Raw genomic sequence first — 22263 nt, 5'->3', positions numbered from 1 at the left:
GTTTCATTGCCTTAAGGCACAGACATACTCACAGATGCGTACACAGGCGTATATGATTCGATCTAACATCAACCTACAGAAACAAAAACCCCAAGATACCCGCATATTGAGCCTCGACCTGACAATACACATCAGACAAATGAAGCTATTAAAGGTTTTCATATCAAAGCCGCATCCGTTAGAACTTTCACGTTAACATTGGTTTGTTTTCACTATTTATATCGTCAACTCAGGGAATGCATGGCATTCAACACTATCCATATGGCAGCATGCCATACCGGATTTGTCTCTACAACACATGGCAAATTCGGACCCAAAAGACGAGACGTGAAAACACCTTCATCAAATTAGCCCACAAAGACCAAAGACCGAACAAGCAACACCTTTATCAACTGGGCCTGTGATGACACAGGCATCAACTGGTGGCAATGCCTGCGTTAACACGTTTATCAACTTGAAAGACTGCAGATGGAACTGGACTATGGTGTATACATACGAAATGTGCAGAAGCTCTTTATCAAATCTTATGTAACACCAAGCTCCACTTCTGCAAACCAGAGGTAGGCAAAGCTCCATAGAACCATATGTGATTTCATGGCTGAAGGTATTTTATCAAGCATTATCAACAGTCGTACAATAAGGTCTTAAAAAGCAGATGCGTTCAGTCAGTTCAACGTTATGCATGCTATCTCTATCTGCCTACATAATTTCGATAGAATAGACTTTTTATACGTACGCCATCGAGCAGATGAGTTTAATAAATGTCAGATCATAATCATGCAGGAAACTGAGCGTTCGTAAGATACCTTGTAGCCAATTTACTTACGTGTGACTAGTTTGAACAGCCAAATGTATTGAGGAGACATGCTCATATTTTTTTTATTTATTTGATTAAAGATTTAGGAGAAATGTTGCAAGACTTGAAACTAAAAAACAAGAAAGAATGATGCATGCGGATTCGAATCACCAATCTATAATCGATGAGAGTTCATAATGGATGCAAGTGTCTTATTTCTGTTCAACACTGCTACATTCCACTAGCGTCTTTCAACGATTTCCTTCCAGTATAATTTATATCTTTGTCGATATAAAAAAAAAGCGCTTTTTGCATACCTATCGCAAACTCCAATATCTATCAGAGGAGTTCCGCATTTTATGTCAAGGCCGCATACCCCATAAGACTGACATGTTTTTCTATCACCCTTAATGATGTCGGGAATTATCTTCCTCCTCACCATTCGTTTACAGAAGTTTCTATGACGTCACTGAGAGATTACTCTCGAGTTACTATGGCAGCCTGAGCCAGTCAATGCCTTTATTTTACTGATTCCGCCCTGGATTTCCGGCCTTGTTTCGTTCAAGGCTATTACTTGTGACTTGTCATTTTAAGCTGGGGCCAGCAGCTCTAAAAGTTTCTCTGTTTGTCGGTTGGTCGGTTTGTTGGTGGGTCGGTAAAACTTTTGCAATACTTTCTTACGGGTCATTTATTGGATCCAAGAAAGCAGGAAGCCCTACACAGACTATGTTTTCATGATCCAATATAACTGCTGTGAATTTGCACTTGTTTTGTAAAATTAACTTTAAAGAACGTTAGACAGCACAAATGGACCGTCACCCAAGAACTTCTTGGACAGCTTATTGTCACCAGAGTCCCCACGAACAAAACAATCAGAGGAATTTACAAACCATCTGCTCAAGGCCAGAGTTTAACCCATACCTCTCGAGTTCAATGACCCAGTTCGGGATTGAACTCTCTATCACCACAGCGCCATTAATCAAACTATAGCCCGGTAGTTTAGCGATGATAAATTTTCACGCGTGTATAATTTAGAGCCTAGGCCTTAAGGACATCGCTAAGTACGGTGTTAAACCAGCTAAATGTCAGCGTATACTGTCCCGTAGGACTCCATGTGAAGAGCAAACCGATCATCTTGTCCACCGCGTACACAAATGTCGCCGACCACGGCCTATATAGCAAACCGACTTACGTGATTATACGAATTACGGTAGGAATCAAGAGCTACTTGTAAGAGTCGCCGTAGCAGATATATGACCCCTGAAGACTTACGGAGGCTCGTACGTGTCACTCTGCTTATCAACACTGGCTAATGGATCGGAGATCGAACGCACCCCAGTGCCGATATTGATTTCTTGTCTATAGAGCACCAGCTTGATGAGAAGGATTTTAACTCTGAGCTCTACTGAGAATGTGGAGCACAGGTAACGCCAAGCCCTAGTGAGGAGGAGGAAGATGTATTTAACGCCAAGTTCTACTGAGAAGGTGGGATATGTATTTAACACCACGCTCTACTGAGAAGGTGGGATATGTATTTAACGCCACGCTCTACTGAGAAGGTGGGATATGTATTTAACACCACGCTCTACTGAGAAGGTGGGATATGTATTTAACACCACGCTCTACTGAGAAGGTGGGATATCTATTTAACACCACGCTCTACTGAGAAGGTGGGATATGTATTTAACACCACGCTCTACTGAGAAGGAGTGATATGTGTTTAACGCCGAAGCTCTACTGAGAAGGAGGGATATGTATTTAACACCACGCTCTACTGAGAAGGAGGGATATCTATTTAACACCACGCTCTACTGAGAAGGTGGGATATGTATTTAACACCACGCTCTACTGAGAAGGAGGGATATGTGTTTAACACCACGCTCTACTGAGAAGGAGGAAGATGTATTTAACACCACGCTCTACTGAGAAGGAGTTATATGTATTTAACGCCAAGCTCTATTGAGAAAGTGGGATATGTCTTTAACGCATAGCTCTCCTGAGAAGGTGGGATATGCATTTAACGCCAAGCTCTACTGAGAAGGTGGGATATGTATTTAACGCAGAGCTTTACTGAGAAGGTGAGATATGTATTTAACGCATAGCTTATGTCCTTATGAAAAGGGATATGTAGGATAGATAAGGCTAAACGAGGTTCGAAGTCGCATGAAATACTTACTGGAAGTCCCCTTGGTTTCAGCGGAAAAAGAGAAGCCGGCAAGATATAAGGGTTTGAAAGTGTCTATCATCAAATCATCTGAGTACAAACTGATGAAGAGGGCGACGAAAACATGACGAGTCTATGGTGATCCTGGATGCGGTAAGACGGCTATACGAGCATTGGTCACAAGCGAAAGCTATGACACGCTATAAGTCTCCGTGCACACTTGCAAAATACGAATCCTGTCTAGGGTTTCCTTTCATAACACTTGTACTACTGGGCCATCGCTTGTGGTAAAGGAATAAACATGATTCATCCACGCGCGCACCTGATAAGTTGGGCCACGTTTTAAACAGTATCAGCTGCATCAACGCCTGTGACGGAATTATGACCATAGAAGACAGGCGACGTAAAGAAATGCAGGAAGACAGAACAATAAATCAGCACGAGTGAAATCTAGCGGAGATCTGTGCGACCAATAAATAAGATGCATGGCATTACTTCCAGTTCTTAGCGCAGTACGAAAATTCTTTGGTTTTCCTGTACGGCGGTTTAAAATAGCTTTCAGCATCTTCTTAGTCATATCAAGATGGCGTCTCCTTGCAGCAAGTCTGTCCCAATGCGTACATGGTCAGAGTGCTGCCTCACTGAATGACGTTTCACACAGGCAGCATGATAATCGCCATCTTGGACAGCGTTGTCGAAGAATCAAAGCAACATAGGATTAAATGCCATGTTAAATCGCACTCAAACAGACAACAGGCAAGAATCAGGCCATTTACATACGGTACCATTGAAACAGATATTGCTTCCATTGATTCTCACCAAGCTTAGCACGTGCTATGCAAATTATCACGCCAGACACAGACATTGCATCTGACGGCTGATGGTCGACAAGGATAGTTCGTGCCGTGCAAATTACCACACACCCTCGCGGAATTTCTCGAGACCTAAGGTTTACTAGCTGAACAACTGTATAACAAAGGTCGATTTAATAAACACTGAATAAGTTTCAACGTCTAAACTTCCTTATAAATGGCGGTGGAGTTGTTTCTACTTGACACAGTCCGACGACCCAATCTAACGTAGTCAAAAATCGGTAGGAGTGCAGATATGGCTATGTACATACACATATAACGGTAAGTGCGCGAGCACCGAATGTATCTTATCAGTGGGAACAACAGAGCGCAGGCAATAATCATAAGTTACCTCTCTGAAATGAAGTAGACAGCTACATGATTGCAATCATGCATCTTAAAGGATATAGTGTTGCACAGCCCCAGTTAAGGGGCTTGCACCCAAGAGGATATATAGATCTATACTGGATATGCACGGTACACTGTGCAATGTAGCGTCGCAGCCTGTGTGACATACTTATACCATGAGCGAGCTCGCGTGCTATTTTGTCTTAAAGGCTCTGGAGCTCTCTCCTATAAAGTTTTAATGTCTCCTGTGCGTATTACGTAGACAGCCCTGACTAGTGTGTTGATAAACTACGTGAAAAGTAGGCATAGCAGTTCTTATAGATGCACAGTTCAATACAGGCGTGCGATACCGCATTTAGATGAACCATACAAGCAAATGCTACCAGCATGCAGAACTGCGAGTGTCAGATATTGAAGGCACAAATATATACATGAACACAACAGATGCATTTAGCCGCAGAGCCTTAATACGGGACAACTCTGTACAGCGTTTCCTTATCCAGTGACTGTGCATGGTCAGCTCTGTCTGCTATATCAGAATATCTAAGGAGAATGATGGGTGCACTACAGTAAAAGGGGTATAGAGGGAGGGGGAATAAAGGTTGTTTGACTTCCTAACTCTGCATGAAGCAAGAAGAACGTATTTTCAAACATCGCACATACGGAACAAGCATTTGATGTTGGAGATATATAGGAAAACGTAATAAAAGACACCGCTGTCAGTCACGTAACATAATTATAACAGAGGCTACCAGTGCGCGAAGTATTACCACAGTCAATAGTGTTGTATACAGGTGCAAAATTTAAAATCTCTATCAAAAACATTTAAAAACACGACACTTGCGGGTTAACATAGACTCCTGCACCCAAGACTGCAGCGGGTAAATGCATATATATGAGAGACAATATTTGCATGAAATGCTATATGACCACAGTGACACGGCAAACTGATTATCTTCTTTCTTTTCTTTTCACGAGTAGCCAGGTTAAAGAGGTCAAATTTGCTCATAGGATTAAAGAGAAACACGATGATTCGACCACTACAGAGTTTTTGGTGACTAATGCAGTCTGATTGGGGTAGTACATACACGACTATACGACTTACAGGGTATGCTGTATAATATAACCTACCTGGATCAGAAGTGAACTCCGACGCGCCAGCCCTTTTGCCGGTCGTACGGCCGTCGCAGACCGCAAAAAAATAGGGCATGGTATCTTCTTGTATGCCAGCCAGTTCAATAACTATAATAACTGGCCAATCAAAAGTAAGCAGGTATAAATTGGGAGGAGCCTATAGGCACGTTGTTGGTAAAAGCTGTGCGAGCACGCTATTATAATCACAGACAGACCTAGGCCTCACAACCGCCGACTTCATCGGCCCGACTCGTTCAGCGCTCGTCAACCGACTGATTTCCCTGCGCTGTCGGCCGGTCGAGCCACTTGGTATACTGAGGTTCTTCTGGCCCGAAGATCAGCGAATCGAGCCGAGTCTGCTCACCGTGGCAAGCGGGTGATAGCCGCGCGCGCTGTGACGTATTGCAGCCGCATTTGCTCTCGTGCTGGCCTTCTCCGTGACGCGGACCCGGCAAGCTCATATGTTCTCGATGATGACAGGAGTGGGGAATGACTGACACGTGCGACTTGCAGTGAAGCTGATGACAGCGACGTTTCTCCTGTCAGATCTACAGACTCGCGGATGACAAGTCGGGAAATGTCACTTTTGACCGGCGACGAGAACTAGCTTTTAGGCAAGAGCACGGTTTTTCAGTAGTGATAGCTTCTCCCAGCGATAGGCGATCAATCCGCGGGGAATACTTCAGGACTCTTTCACCGTGGTTTAACAACGTTACAATCTCAGTGGAAACGACATCGTGCTTTATACGTTTATAGTAATTCTAAATTACCTAGGCGGCTTGTAAAGTGCAAAAACGACCCCGTGCTTAAGGGAACCATCACGGTAACTTTCAGGCCAAATGGCATTTTAAAGGATTTTGTCTTAAAGGCTAGCGGGTCAGCCAGTAAACTGCAAATAGAGCAACCGATGCTCAAAGCGTATTGCACTGTAATAGACATGTATAAATACATCAGAAACACGTTTCATAAGCTTAGATAACCTTCTTTACTTACGTGAACATGAAGTATAATATATGTCCTTATCGCCCACAGTCCCCCCCCTCCCGCTCCTTGCCCCCCACTCCGTTACACCTTACGCCATGCATCTTGCCCAAAATGTGTTTTTTTTTTTTACACTTTTGCAGACGGTCGGGTTTATGAGTGGAACAAATTGGTGGGCCCGGAAAATTCACCCGACCTTTAGGCTAGATAACTTACAAAGCCTCCAACTTGTAGCGGCAGGCCAACCAACGAGAATTGGATTCGAACTTGCGACGTCATTGGTTAGGTGATGATCATATATGTAAACTTACAAAGAGGCCTGAAATTTGACTGTAATCTTCAAAGTATGGTTTTAGAATTTCAACGTGGAATTAATTAGAGTTCGAATTATGATTTTAATGATTTCCACATCTTGAACTTTAATATATATATATTCCAGGAATATAAGTATTTGAAATACGTTTTACATCAGAACTTGCGCCCATACTAGAATCGAACAGTTGTATGTGAAAAGGGGACTCTCTGTGTCAGTTGACATGATTTGTGCACAAATAAAAGAAAACATAAGGCGCAGATATCTGTTCATTACACATTCCATTATTCATTTTCATAATCTCTCTCTGTCAGCGTAACTTTCAAAAGAATCAGAAGACATTCACCCCTATTGTGCTATTAACAATCAAATTTTTGAGGGTAAAAAAAAAATAAATAGCAGAGTGTGTCGTGTTTTGTTTTTACCTCTGCAAGTTGTTATTTTATGTATTTCGACGCATGTATTTAATATATGGCTTAAATGAAGGCTATAGGCTACATAAACATATATAAAGCGTATATAGGTTTCATAACATCGCTGTTTGAACGCAAATGTCACAAAAACAACTTGGACAAATAATACACTGTTTTTTTTATCGCCTCTGGAAACTGATTCGCCAATACGCAGAATTGCTCTGCTCCATTTAGCTTTTGGCTATTTTTCAAGTTGACTTTTTCCGGTTTAGTAAAACAGCATGCCTTTATACGTACGCCTGTCATATCACAAAATGTTTATTGTACACATGTATGCATAGATCCACTTACCGTGGGTAAAGAAAACATAACTCAGATTTTGCACCTTCTTTCCATCTTGCAGTGATTATTCAAGGAAAGTAATGCAATTATACTAATTTAGCTTACAGTGATCATCATCATCATACAGTGTGTATTCCAGGATTTACATGCACAGGTCATAAACTATCCATCATGGTCAAAATCCATCATGTATAAATCAAGCATGCGCATATGATAAGTATAGGCAGATTTGTCCAACAACAACAGCGTTAAAATTGAAATGACGACGAAGGGGACTTGACTGTGACGATGTTTTTGGAATATCGGAGTGAGGTTTGTTAGAGTTGAAATAATACCTTTAACGATTTCCACACGTGGAGCTTTTAAATGCATATAATCGAGACGTATAAGCATTTGAAAAAATATTACAATACGATATTTGCACATTTGTCCAACAACAACAGCGTTAACATTGAAATGAGGGAGATGGAAACTAACTCACAAATGTATAGATTTTGTTTTTGCTTTTGGCAATTTGTTTTGTTCTGGATGACCGCCTGGATTCTAACTTTCATAAATCAGCTTAAGTACGCATGCACTGCTTAATACACGCATGCATGGGCTAAGCGACAAGCTTCACTGCAGTTTGCCTTTAGGGATACGGCCGGAAAATGACAACCCCATTTACCTTTGATGTGGACTACATGTGCAGATGTTTAGCAGGTTGAAACGCTGAACGGGTTTAGAATGGCATCCATATGGACTCAATGGAACATACATCTTGTATGAGGCAGGATTTATTTATTTATTTATTTGATTGGTGTTTGTATACCATACTCAAGCTTATTTCACGCGATAACATGGCGGTTGCTTTTCAGTCGATGGAATACACTAAGGGCAGTTTTAAAGCCGGCCTTCCCTTGCTTACATGCACTGTTTGTGAGCCTGTAGGTGACACCTTGTCTACTTTCATGTAATATAGTATGCATATCTTCACTTCACAAGTGGGAAAGAGCGTCAGTAAATTGCCAAATTTATTTATTTATTTATTTAGTTGATTGGTGTTTTACGCTGTACTCAAGAGTATTTCAGAATATTACGACGGCGGCCAGCATTATGGTGGGTGGAAACCGGGCAGAGCCCGGGGGAAACCCACGACCATCCGCAGGCTGCTGAAAAACCTTCCCACTTACGTAAATTGCCAAAGGTTGGTGGTTTACGCCGAGCAATCCTGCTTCCTTCACCCACAAAACTGACCGTCATATAAATGAAATATTCATGAGTGTGCCGCCAAACAATAATGAAATAAATAAACAAAATAAATAAATATAATATTTCGGATAGCAAGTTGTCTCGATGTAAGAAACCAGACATGTCGAAGAATGACGCAGAACCCATATCCCCAATTACTTTGATAAAGATTCCCATAGACAGACCTATTTCATTTATTTATTTAATTGTTTTTTACGCCGTACTCAACAATATTTCACTAAACAAGACGGTGGTGAGCATTATAGTGGAAGGAAACCGGACAAAGGGGAATCCCGCGATCATCCGCAGGTTAATGAAAAACCTTCGCACGTACTACCGGAGAGGAAGACAGCTTTGGTGGAGGTTCCTGATTCACTGCGCCGCGCTGGGGTGCTAATCCCCTCGGCCACAGAGCCCTGTCCAGACGGTTCGCCCGCGTGCACCCGTGTGTGAAACAGGATACTATATTTCATGTATTTAACAAAACGGCATTGGAATTATAAACGATGTGAAAGGCTACAGCGCAAAGAGCATCGACGACAGTGTGATATTTGATCATATGGCCCAATCTAACCGGTGAAAAACGGCTTCTATTGAATTACCTCAGTTAGGATTTTCTTCTAACTGCCCCCTAAAGTGCTTAAATAATAACAAGTTAGACACCCCGAGCACCATGACCTATAAACAGAATTAGGTAAAAAGTGCAGTGACGTTAATTGTACTTTATTAGACGTCACTAGAATTACCCAAAATGTTGTGTTGTGATAACATATAGCATACAATATTTTTATAACATTAAAACAATGAAGAGGGATCAGGCCTCGGGGATACAGAAAATTGACCGCGAAAAACCATGAAATGTACTTTTACTACACACTGCCTAAGTAACCAAGCAATTCGCTGTAAATTGTCGGTCAGAACAGAATTGTTTATGAGGCATTGCTTGTATAGAGGGTAAGTATAGAAACACATGCAGCTACATGACTTATGTAGGCTCTACCTAGTGCAGTAAGAGGAAACAAAAAATGACAGAAGAGGACAAAATTCGATATTTGTATATAAAAACACAAAACATGGCTCAGATAGTTAAAACGCTGGCTTACTACAACCATAAGACGCTTAGCTTACCAACAATGTCGCGAGTTCGAACCCAGGGGCCTGTTCTACGAAAGTGTATTAGGTAATACTTGGATTAAGTCTAATTTCATATTTAAGACTTGAGCCAAATTCAGCAGCTAATGCTATTAAAGTCGGAGTATAAGAGAAGCAGATTTAGTTTGTATGAAATATACTGTCATAAGTACAAAACTGAAGACCTGGCCTAATGTTAAATCTGGTATTAAGTCTTAAAGCTGTTTTGAAAAACCGGGCCCAGTTTCGACGTTTCCACAATAAAATCAGACAATACCTTTGTCTGGAACCTGGATAATGTCGGTGTGTTAATTTGGGTGCGGTGGTGTCTTCCATCCACGGATAAATCTACCACTGTCACATATAAGTGAAAAATTCTTGAGCAAGGCGTTAAACATCACTCATGAAATATTAAATAGCTTCTCGGTCTGTACTATGACTTAACCGGTTCAAAATAACGTAACCTTTAACGTAGCTCTATGCCAGACTTACATCAGAACTCCGGCCAAACCTTGAAGCGAATACATTTATCCTATCTATTTTCAGTCAACGAGCCCTACAGCATTTGGTTGAGATTTCGTTGTTGAATGTCATACACCGCGTCCCAGGAGGATTTCTATACACTGTTATCGCAAATGCAGAACGGTAGAGGAGGGAGGTCGTGCGGCCGACAGGGACAGTGAAAAGGGCCGAGTCTTCGCGTTCGCCTTTAGCCATCAATGAATTGTTAATTCTCCACCATCCCATCACGCAATAGGCTTTTCCTACTAGTGTTGCGGGGAAAAGCTGTAAGGCCACATCAATCATATGTGTACTGCGAGTGTCACAGGGGAATAAGGGGGGCGAGCGGGGGGGGGGGGGGGGGCATTCGTTTGTCCCTCGGCGCTTCCACCGGCTTGGTGGTCGCGTGACTCGTGATCTAAGACGAGATCTACACGTTGCGTGACTCGTACAGCACTGAAAACTGTTGCATTTCCTCTTTGAGCGGCTGGCAAATTAAAAGTTTTTCGTCCCATATTCCGGGCGGAGATACGTACAACATTTGCCACTTAGAAATTGCCGCTACGCTTGATTGCAATCCAACGAGTACACGCCAGCATACATACACAGCATACGTACACATATATATTCGTATATATATATATATATATATATATATATATATATATATATATATATATATATATATATATATATATATATATATATATACGAAGTCGGGAGACCCGAATCAAATCTGGGTTGGGTCATACCAAAAACTTTAGAAATGGTACTTTGTTCCTTCACAAGAAGACACAGTATATGTACACAAACGTCATGATATGACTGAAAAATTGTTCAAGTGCGGCGTTCAACCCCAAACATACAATCATAATACATTAACTCGACATGGAGGTCCATATGGAAACGAAAATGCATAGAAATGAGTTTTAAGAGCAAACACATCCCTGGTATACTATGTGAGTTTCTTATACCAGATTGCACTTTATTGGAATCTCTAATCCGAATTCGTTTTTCACGATTTTATATGACGCCAAACTCACGAATTTATCACAAGACGCCGACCAGTTTTACGGTCTGAGGAAAACCAGAGTGCCCGATGTAAACCCCCTACCTTTGGAAATAAACCGGGGAAATCTCCTCCACATGGCATATGTGGTGTCTGGTGGAGTGTAAGAGGTGTTCAAGTAACTGCATAAGCCACAAAGAATACAGTGGACCGATCAATGCCACAAAGCTTTATCTCTAACCGTATCTCTATTCCAGCCAATAGGCGTCGAATAATGTATCCCTTTAAGTGAAAATTTGAAATACGATGTCAGAGGTTAGTTTGGGGGCGTAGAAATTTCTACCGCTTCAGAAATGTTATCTTAAGACAATTATGTCGACATATCCGCACCCAGCACCATAACTAAGAACTATAGCGAGGGTCTGACCTAGGTTAGAAATTGCTTCGAGATATCGGCCAAATGTTTGTTTCGGCTGAAGTGGCACTGGTTGTCTAGAGTAAAAACAGTGCGTGTTGGAGTATCGGCAACAAACTGTGGATGAAAACATGACTTTTGACAAACAGCTTTTTTATATGCAGCGCTTAAACAGTGTTAGGTGTGGAAATTATTTCCTTGAAAAGGGATTTGGGGAAAAAACCCAGTTGTTGACCACAGGCTAACATGAACGCAGTTATTAGTACATGTGCACCGAAATGAGTCCAAACCGTGAGGCCCTAGAGCTAAGTGCATTAGGTTAAACATGTTCCGTTCAAGAAAGCACCAAGTAAGAAGAATTTGCTTCAGACTCTAGATTCCAACAGGTTGAATTTGTCAAGCTGTGTTTACAGTGCGAACGTCAGCTCGATACACAATAATTGGGGAGCGAGTGGACTTTGGAGCGTGATACACATGCAGGGGGTCCCTGGCGCGTGATGTTCTTGTCAAACGACCAATCAAAGCAGTCGGAGTCACGTCGCGCGCGTGACACCTTGGAGCGGTTGTTATCGCAAGTCGCTAAGGCCAGCTGATTCTAATTTCCACTGACAGACAGGCACCGTGTAAAACTGATACCCCCATGCCACAGGTAGCTTCGAATAAGGTTTAAAGAGAACAGTAACACAGCTTCCATTTACGTATTGGCAAAATGTGATATGGAAGATGGCTTTGGAATCAGACACATGTGTTACGGTGGGCTAGGCTCGGCGGCATACATAGATGTCAAACAGGGTATTATATGGCAGAAGGCAGCCTACAACCTTCAAGTTTTTAGACCTCAAGTTCGCGTTGGACTCTAAACAAAATACTGCCCAAGGCACAATTCTGTCATACTGTCATAAATGACAGGATTTACCTGAAAGTACACGGCTTGAATACTGATTTCACTCAGTCCTGTGGAACATATCTTGTGTCTTTCCAACACCATTTTCTCGTTGCATGATTCCATCCTATTGTCGTACTTTATATACATTCCTAGTTCTTTTGGTGGGCTGTGTTATACGTCATTCTGTGAACTGACCTGACGATTACTGACCTGGAAGGTCCTTACTGGTTGTCGGCTGGTATACGTATGTCTGTTTCGACGCAGAGATTCGCACGGTTGAAGCGTCTGTCGCGGTCTACTGGCTTTTGATAACATGAGGTCACGGGCTCTAATCCACTTTCTGACGCGACTGAAAGTCAGCGAGTTTGTAAAGCATCTGTCAAACGGCGGTGGTTTCGACTCAAACCTGTCAGATTTCAACTTACACTCTCCCAACATAGATCGGACAAGTCTCGTAGAAGTAAGTAATTAAATACGTTATTATGTAAATAAACGAGTAATTTATTTATTTGATTGGTGTTTTACGCCGTACTCAAGAATATTTCACTTATACGACGGTGGCCAGCATTATGGTGGCAGGAAACCAGGCAGAGCCCGGGGGAAACCCACGACCATCCGCAGGTTGCTGTCAGACCTTCCCACTTACGGCCGGAGAGGAAGCCAGCATGAGCTGGACTTGAACTCACAGCGACCGCATTGGTGAGAGGCTTCTGGGTAATTACGCTGCGCTAGCGCGCTAACCGACTGAGCCACGGAGGCCCCCCAATAAACGAGTAAATCTATGCGTCAAAACAGGCATTCGTACACTGACCGTCAGCCACTGAGGACGTTCCAGTTCAAAATCGCAAATACCACTACGAGGTATAACACAAACCCCTAAGAACTAAGAAAGTATATGAAGTACGAAAGTAGGATGGAAACATGGAAAGAGAAGCGGTTTTCAGTGATGTGGGAATGACGGAAAGTATGTTCTAGGCAACTGAGTAAAATCAGTATTCATATCGTTTACAATGCTAGAATGTCAGTTGTCGATGACAATATATGTATCTCATATGTCCAACGTGGCGACCTAATTCGACACGATGAATATACATAAAATCGGTCTTCCTTTATCATGTGACTTGTGAAAAATGTTAGGTAAGCTTTGTAAACATTTATTTACTGATCACTTGTCTCACTGTGTTTCAGGATCCTCCGTGGCTCAGTCGGTTAGCGCGCTAGCGCAGCGTAATGACCCAGAAGCCTCTCACCAATGCGGTCGCTGTGAGTTCAAGTCCAGCTCATGCTGGCTTCCTCTCAGGTAAGTGGGAAGGTCTGACAGCAACCTGCGGATGGTCGTGGGTTTCCCCCGGGCTGTGCCCGGTTTCCACCCACCATAATGCTGGCCGCCGTCGTATAAGTGAAATATTCTTGAGCACGGCTTAAAACACCAATCAAACAAGAAAAAAAAAATCTCACTGTGTTTCAGAGGAACAAAAGACTCCTCTTCACTTTAACAACTTCTCAAGTTCACAAAGATTCGGATGTTCAAATTTTCCATCGTTTGTTTACCGGTACTCTGGGAAACTTTTTTCAGATGCCCATATTATTGCAAAATGTGATCCCGCAATAGTTGCATTATATCTCTGACAGGTCACATGATACCGTAGGACTTATTACCTAACGTGATAAAAGAGTTCGAACTAGAAACTCCGCTACTGAAGTAGTTTTACGATAAGAAAAAGTATTAGAACATTATTGTATACGTCAGTATGTTTTATGTTGGTAGAGGCATATATAGCTGGCGCGATATTCGGTGTAATGCGCAAAAAGCTTCCTGTCTATATATGATTAATACCCTGTCAAGATACCCACTTTTGCACTCTTTCGAGAGCGGACCGTCAGAATTCCCTTGCCTCGTTATCAATCAGCCTGGAAGCGCGCGGAACTCGACTCCACTGAGCTATTTTTTTCTCCACTTATCCCCTTCTTGCATAATATGATCGCCTAACCCATCCTTTGAAACAAAATGGCAAGCAATGTTAGAAGTGTTCATTACATCAGCATGATGCTTTTATGAACAGTTACAAACAAAGCGCGACGGAGACACCTATATTTGTATTCGACCGAGAAATTACTCACCAGCTACGGAGTTCGAATTGTAAATTAGATTTTAGGCCTGGAAATCGTCTTCCCTGTATGATTGAAACTTGATGGCTGCTTTTTTCTTACACGTTACCAGCTTTGTTTACTATTTATATACATTGTTTCTGATATATTCCTCTGGGAATTACTATTTTTTGATACAGAATGTCCTAATAACTATAGAACATATTTAGATCAAGAAGGATGGTCACTGAGGTAACTGCCAGAGGTCGGTGGTTTACTCCAGGTACTTCGGTTTCTCCGTCCATAAAACTCTCCATAGAAGTGATTACAGCGTTTCATCAATCAAATAAATATACATGTAGCCTTGCAAAAACTCAAAAACTTGTGACATCACAGCCAACGAGATCAAATCTGGCACAAATGTCCTGGACAAAACCAAGGTCATGGCATGAGGTAAAGGTGATGAGACAGGAAGTACTGTTAGAAACACAAAAAACTTGTCTCAACCTTTACATATATTAATACTTCTCTCGTATTATATCTTACACTAAACTATATATATGGGGCCTTCGCAGCGTAATGACCCAGGAGCCTCTCAATAATGCGGTCGCTGTGAGTTCAAGTCCAGCTCATGCTGGCTTCCTCTCCGGCTGTAAGCGGGAAGGTCTCCCAGCAACCTGCGGATGGTTGTGGGGTTTCCCCGGGCTGTGCCCGGTTTCCTCCCACTATAATGCTGGCCGCCATCGTATAAGTGAAATATTCTTGAGTACGGCGTAGAACAAGAATCAAATAAATAAATAAACTATACATGGCATGATTCTAGCGGACATCTGAAACAATTTTATTGACGAAAGCTGATCAGAGCATCGCGAGAGGATATGCAAGTGATGAGACTAAGCCTCAACAAGCTTTCATGAGTCGTGCAAGCTCTAAAGGGCAAGTCTGTCGAGTCTTGGCAGTGCTGTAAAGCGAGCGTAGAGAGCGGCATACGTACTGTAAGGAGTAGGCAAAAACGTCTCGCAAACCTCACCAAGATGTCCACCAAAACAGCACAAGAATAGTGACAAGTCTGTCTCGATTTCGCGACGGAGGCAAACTGTCTATAATCGAGATTCATTCCTTCTCTGTGAATGAAACTGTGACTCAGAGCGTGACCAGAGTAAATATATTTTTCACGTGATGTGTTTTTGCTCAATCAAATCCAGGCGATTCCGCTTTGGGTATTACATAGATAATAATAAGTATCACTACTACTGCTTAAGTAAAATATCTAAATGGTGGTATTCTCTGTCGGTACGATGTCTGTCGTCGCCCCTGATCACTGGAGTCACAGGTTCAAATCCAGCTCTCGCTGGTTTGGTCGCGGCTTTATGTCATAAGTTTCTCAGGTACGCAGCCAAGTGCGGCTGTTTATTCCGCTGGGTTATTCCCTCCACCAATATAGACCTATATGGCTGCCGTTATATCAGTTAAAAAAAGTCTTGAGTACGGCGTTAAAAACCGATCAGATAAATAAATACGATCGGAATAAGTAAATTTATGTGGTGATGTAAGCGCGACCCTTAATGAGGCTTCAAAGCTGCATGTGACTTTATCACCCGAATTTTTCTTGCATATAACGGAAAGTATCTCGCGGGGCATCTGCATTTATATGTGGAAAGGTAAGTTAGTTAATACAAGGTTTTTTGTTTTTGCTCAAATATGTCTGTTAAAGTGCATATTATAGCGTCATTGCGCATGCACAGCTGATGGCCATGTAATCCGCCGAGTGATTGTCGATGCTTTTGCAATAAGTGCTGCAGTGTGGGTGTGTTGCGCAAGACAGCCGCGGGTAATTTCCGTCATGCATGCAAATAAAAAAAAAGCATGAAAAAAGAAAAAAAAAACATGGGCTGCTGGACCGGTTTTTATAAAAAAAAAACTGAATTATGGCTCAAATGCGCCAAAAACTGAGACCGTCGAACTAGACAAACGGGTGGACCTAAAATGTCAAGCTAGCTGTAAGTTTTCACACCTTAAACCTGAAGTGCTGATATATCTCCAACTCGCACTAACACGAAAATAATGCGGTTCAACAACAGGTTAAGTGTAAGTCCGCTTATCAGTTAAGTTGTGTAAAAACTGATTAGAAACACTTAAAGTAACGAAGGAAAGAACAAAGGCTCTGACAGCATATACACTCAAAGAATTAATCTGTTACATTTAACAGACTGAGTTGTAATCGGAGTGATACTCGTAGTCTATTCTGTAATTATAATAAAATCTTGTGTCATATTCAACATAATATCCTGTTAGTCTAAAAAAAATATGTGTGTTATATTTGACAGAACAATGTGTTGCAATAGCAGAATACAAGTGATCTTCAACGCAAGTTACACCAACAAAATTAATGACAATTTTAACAGAAAGTCTTTTGTCTGAGTGATGCTAGAATGTATTCTGCTATTGCAAGAAATGATTATTCTGTTAAATATAACATACATAGTCCATTAATTCAACATAAAAATTCTATTGGGGACCTCCGGTGTTTAGTTGGTTAGCGCGCTATTGCGGCGTAATGACCCAGGAGCCTCTCACCAAAGCGCTCGCTGTAAGTTCAAGTCCAGCTCTTGCTGGCTTCCTCTCCGGCCGTACGTGGGAAGGTCTGACAGCAACCTGCGGATGGTCGTGGGTTTTCCCCTGGCTCTGCCCGGTGTCCTGCGACAATAACGCTGGCCGCCGTCGCATAAGTGAAATATTCTTGAATACGACGTAAAAGAGTCAGTAAGATTCGAACTTTTCCCCGATATGCAACCTTTTTACAGCAGAGCCTTCGTTACTCCACTGTACTGTGAAGGATGCCTGATGGTCCAAGACAAAACTGATCACATTATAAAATTTATATTTTACATATGAAGACAATCGTTAACCCAAACGAAACTTTGACAGCACGCAGAATTACACACGTGAAGGTTTGAGTAAAAATAATTTCTGGTTAACGTTGATCTTCATGCTGTAAATTAAATTACAATGATATGTTTAATCGAATAATTAGTGGTTTTGATTAAGAGTGCATTCTTGGCGGGTTATTACTCAGCAACCATCTCTTTTATGACTTTTCTTTTTATAACTTTCATGGGTGCTTCGACCAAGTTTCATACTTCTGATTCAGAAATTGACATAATTGTGCTGGGACATTGAAATTTGCACTTTCTCATCGTACCTCTGTGGGGTCCGATTCTCCGCCTTACCGTAACAGGTCCTTTGCTCGTTCCAAATTCATCCAGCCCTCTTGAGAATTAAGTAGGAATTATGTAGGAAGTAACAATTATGCAAAGCTCTGCAAAGGTGCAGTTTTGTTCCGATGATTCCTCAGAGCCTGTTACCAGATACAAAACTGTCATTAAATTGGACAGAATCTGTTCTATTATTTATAACGAGTTTGAATGGAATTACACACATGCAGATCAATCTGTGTTTAAGGGAACAACATTTTTCTTTGGATAGTAACAAATGCAGTTTTTATTTAGTAAGTCAGTTAGAACGGTGGTCCTTCTACCGCTGCCAAGTATATTTATTTATTTATTTATTTATTTATTTATTTATTTGACTGGTGTTTTACGCCGTACTCAAAAACATTTCACCTATACGGCGGCGGTCATCATTATGGTGGGACAAAACCGGGCACAGCCTGGTTAGAACCCACGACCATCCGCAGGTTGCTGAACGACCTTCCCAGGAACCACCGGAGAGGGAGCCAATAAGAACTGGACTTAAACCCACAGCGAACGCATTGGTGGGAGGCAACTGGGTCACTGCTAACATTCTAACCACCTCAGCCGCGGAGGCCCCACTATCAAGAATATGAATGGTGTCAGCAGTGGTACATATTTTATATACATTTAGATATGGAACATGTAGAAATGAACATGAAACATACATACATGGAGATTAAAGTAACGTTAAAGTGTACGGTAAACATATAATGTTGATAAATACAAGTACACTGATATGGAGCATACTGTAGAAATAAACATGAATTCTACTCCGCCCTTAGTTGCGGGAGGTGTGCAAATATACATATTAAATTGAGGTGATCTTTCAAACAACAGCGAGTGTTTCGCATAATACACCAGCCGGTACATTTACCTCCCTGAATAATACCATTTCTACAATTAAAAGAATCTGAGTTTGTTAGTTTTACTTTTATAATTAATATTAAGGTGAACTGTCGGAATTGCCTTCAGTGATAAATCTCTTACTTCGCACAGTGTGTAGATATCGCTTTTGTTTTTTACATTTTTGTTTTTTTAAACTCAGATGTAATGACGTGGAAAAAGAAACATTTGTTTCATGATGTTCCAATCTGAGCTCGGCGGTATGACGTCATACTACATGTACATTTTACTTCTACATTCCTACGTCACGCAAAAAAGTGACACGACGTCATACATACGTAGCCTTGAAATATCTAGATCATATATCTGGCATAAGCTTGTCGCTGATTGGACTAAAATGCATGGCCTCTGCGGAGGGAGTGAAAGAGAATGGCAACATGAAATATGTCGTTTTTGCTTCATTTTCTTCCTTTCACAACTTTCACAACTGCCATCAGTTATTTCGCAAATAAAATGCTCTTTAAGCTAAACATGAGTACTACATCGTCTATAATTATACTTTAAAAGATAAAAAGTGTTGCCAACAGCGTCCCAACCGGTGCATCCAGAGATCATGCAGCGACTGTTACAGGCTGATACTAATGCACTGCTTCACAAGAGCACTTTAAATCAACTTTAATTAGTGAAGAAGATCAGTCTTGCATGTAAATACTTTTTACTACAGGTCTGTTGAAAAACGGAAGGATGCACAAATGCTGAAGGGCTATGATATCAAACACAGCATGGATGGTGCATGGTGGGGATGGAGGTTTGAGGGTATATATGGGTAGGATGGGAGACAAGAGTTCACGAACTTTCAGCAATTATCATACAAAGGTGTAGCATGTTTTCCGTAATGAGTAAATTTAATTTGTTGCATCTATTCGAACATCAAGCTGTTATCATCGTCCAAGGCTTATATATAGTCAGCTCCCCCAGGCTGGTTCTTACGTACGTGAAATGCGGAGGCGGTTAAATATTCGAAGGCATTTTGTAGTCAGAGTCAGACTTTGTATGGATTAATATGCGTACGCACCTACAAAATCATAGCCTAATATAGCCCATGGTTTCAAAATGATTTCCGTATTTAATATAAATCTTGTTTTTGACACTGACCGTATTTCGGAATTGTGCCAACTCATCACTGTGTGGACAATACGGTAATTGACAAAAAGCCTACATGTGAAGGTGTGGATACTGTGTTGTGCAACTGTCATCTCAAACACTGCACTAAATGACCTTGAATTTGCCGTTGATAAAATCCGTATTCGAATTGGACGTCATATACTCAATATTATTTCAATTTTGCATTTGAATGGTCATATCCGAAAGCAAAGACAGCCCATCCAATGAAATGAACAATCTATGTTATCGTACATTTCCTTCTTCCTACAGCATGGCAAAACTTTTTTGGGGGGTCAAATCAATGGCCTGTGAATAGAATTAAATTTATTTATTTATTTGCTGGCTTTGCTGGGAAGGTCTGCCAGCAAACTGCGGATGGTCGTGGGTTTCCTCCGGACCCTGCCCGGTTTCCTCCCACCATAATGCTGGCCGTCGTCGTATAAGTGAAATATTCTGGAGCAGGGCGTAAAACCCCAATCAAATAAATAAAATAAAAAAAATTTATTTGTTTGTTTGATTGGAGTTTGGCGCTGTACTCAAGAGTATTTCATTTGTACAACTGCGACCATCATTATGGTGGAAGGAAACCGGTCAGAGCCCAGGGAAACCAAAGACCATGCATCCGGAGGTTGCTAACTGAAGACTCCCACGTATGACCAGAGATGAAACTAGCATGAGCTGGATTTGAACTCACAGCTATCATACTGTTGAAAGGCTCCTGTGTGGTTGTACTGTGCAAGCACGAATGGAAATGAAATCGACCCGTACACGGATGTTCCTATCACCAAAAAGTGTGGACAATTTCATCAAGATGGCGACCAAAACAGCACAAGTCTGTTAAACAATACCTCCACCTGAACAGACAACTGACAAATGTTCTCTCGCTGAACAGGCTGTGTGTCAGTGTTGTTGTCAGTCCTAGTCCAACTGCAGCCAGTTTCATTGCGGCATCACACAAGTGAGCTTGCACAGGCACACAGCACAAGGGGGTGGTTTCGTGAGTGATTTTATTTACAAAAATTGAGCCCTGTCGTAACTAGGGAAAAAACTGCGGTTCCCTTGAGAAGCAATCTCAAATCCAGCCTCCAAACAAAGGATGAATATTTCAGATACATATAGTATATTCTCAAAAAATAAGAAAAAAAAAGAAGAAACGCAATCGGGGCATATGGGAATGAACGTCTGCACTGACCTGGCTTCTGTTCTATATGTTATGATTACAGCCATTCTAGCCACCTCCTTGTGCAATTTGATTGTAAACGACAGCTTGTTCAAATAAATTTTCCACTTCGAACTAAATCAGATTTATATTGTAAACGTTCACTGGACACATGGCACCTCATATTTAACAAATTGTATGCAAGGACTGATTTCGCTCTATCTTGAATAGATGACATTTTATAAATATATGACAACAGCTCTTCAATACCCGGCGTTTCTCTTGATCCGATGAGGTTTTAGTGAGCTTATCCATTTTGATATCCCCGGCACAGTAACAACACGGTATTGACGCTTACGACACAGAATCTGTAGTCCCTGTCAAGGTCTGGGATTGAACCCCCATAGGTGTGCCAGCGGTTTGGAGTCATTAAAGTTCCTAACTATACTGAGCCACGTCCAGCTACTTTGTACTACTTTGAGACTCATGTATTGCCTAACTAATAATCTATATTGAATTTTGGATACTGATATACATGTGTCTTCGAAGGCAGTGAAGAGCGTATCGCTGTTATAAAAATAGTACTCTAATATGCTAACGAAAATGGCCGCCATAAAATGCTAACTAAAATGGCCTCTAATTGTACACAATACAAGGGCGTAAACGGCAACCAATTACACACAAGACAATGGAGTGAGTGCTTAGAGTTTAATGTCGTACATAACAATTTTTCAGTCATACAACGACGACACAAGACAACAGCAATCGTAACACAATAATGCAGGCCCAGCCGGAAATTGCCGAAGGTAACTCAAGCCGTCCCGATTACATCTTGACCCGAAAACAAAACAATAGAAGAAGTGGCTTGTTTTAAGTATTGTTAGAGACCATGTACGTGTCAAAATCTGGGGTCAGTGAAATGACCGAATGGATCTAATTTAAGCGATGTCATAGCTCTGGACAAACAAAATCGTTATGGCTGTCTAGGTTGTATGTACGTATTAGATAATTACTGAGGGAGAGACGTGGTAAAATGCACGTAACGGTAAATTATGTGCTGTAGATGGGGGACAGGCTCGAGATGTTATCTACAACAAAGGTCGTCCGTCAGTCAATCCACATCCGGGCTCTTCGTCTTATCACGGTGGGGGAAAAGTTATACATGGCATGACAGTGGGTGTAGAGTGATTGTTTGGAAAGATTTCGGACAGTCGTCCAAGCGTCCTGCGTTTCATCCCTCT

General features: G+C 41.5%; 1 protein-coding gene across 4 annotated transcripts in view; it reads right to left on the bottom strand.

The window, feature by feature from the left end:
- Positions 1 to 22263, bottom strand: part of LOC135464745 (homeobox protein Mohawk-like) — a 180814-nt gene that overhangs the window by 60666 nt on the left and 97885 nt on the right. Inside the window, exon 1 of one of the 4 annotated variants that reach the window (XM_064742275.1) lies at positions 5291 to 5547. The exons of 2 other annotated variants lie outside the window; for them this stretch is intronic. The gene's annotated coding sequence lies outside the window, so the exon portion shown is untranslated. Of the gene's footprint in view, positions 1 to 5290; positions 5548 to 22263 lie in introns of those variants that run through there. One more of the 4 variants, XM_064742279.1, reaches the window with a different exon arrangement.

Source organism: Liolophura sinensis, chromosome 4 (genome assembly GCF_032854445.1).
Source record: "Liolophura sinensis isolate JHLJ2023 chromosome 4, CUHK_Ljap_v2, whole genome shotgun sequence".
Taxonomy (NCBI): domain Eukaryota; kingdom Metazoa; phylum Mollusca; class Polyplacophora; order Chitonida; family Chitonidae; genus Liolophura; species Liolophura sinensis.
Note: the sequence above shows the minus strand (reverse complement) of the source record. Positions and strands in the feature narration are given on the sequence as shown.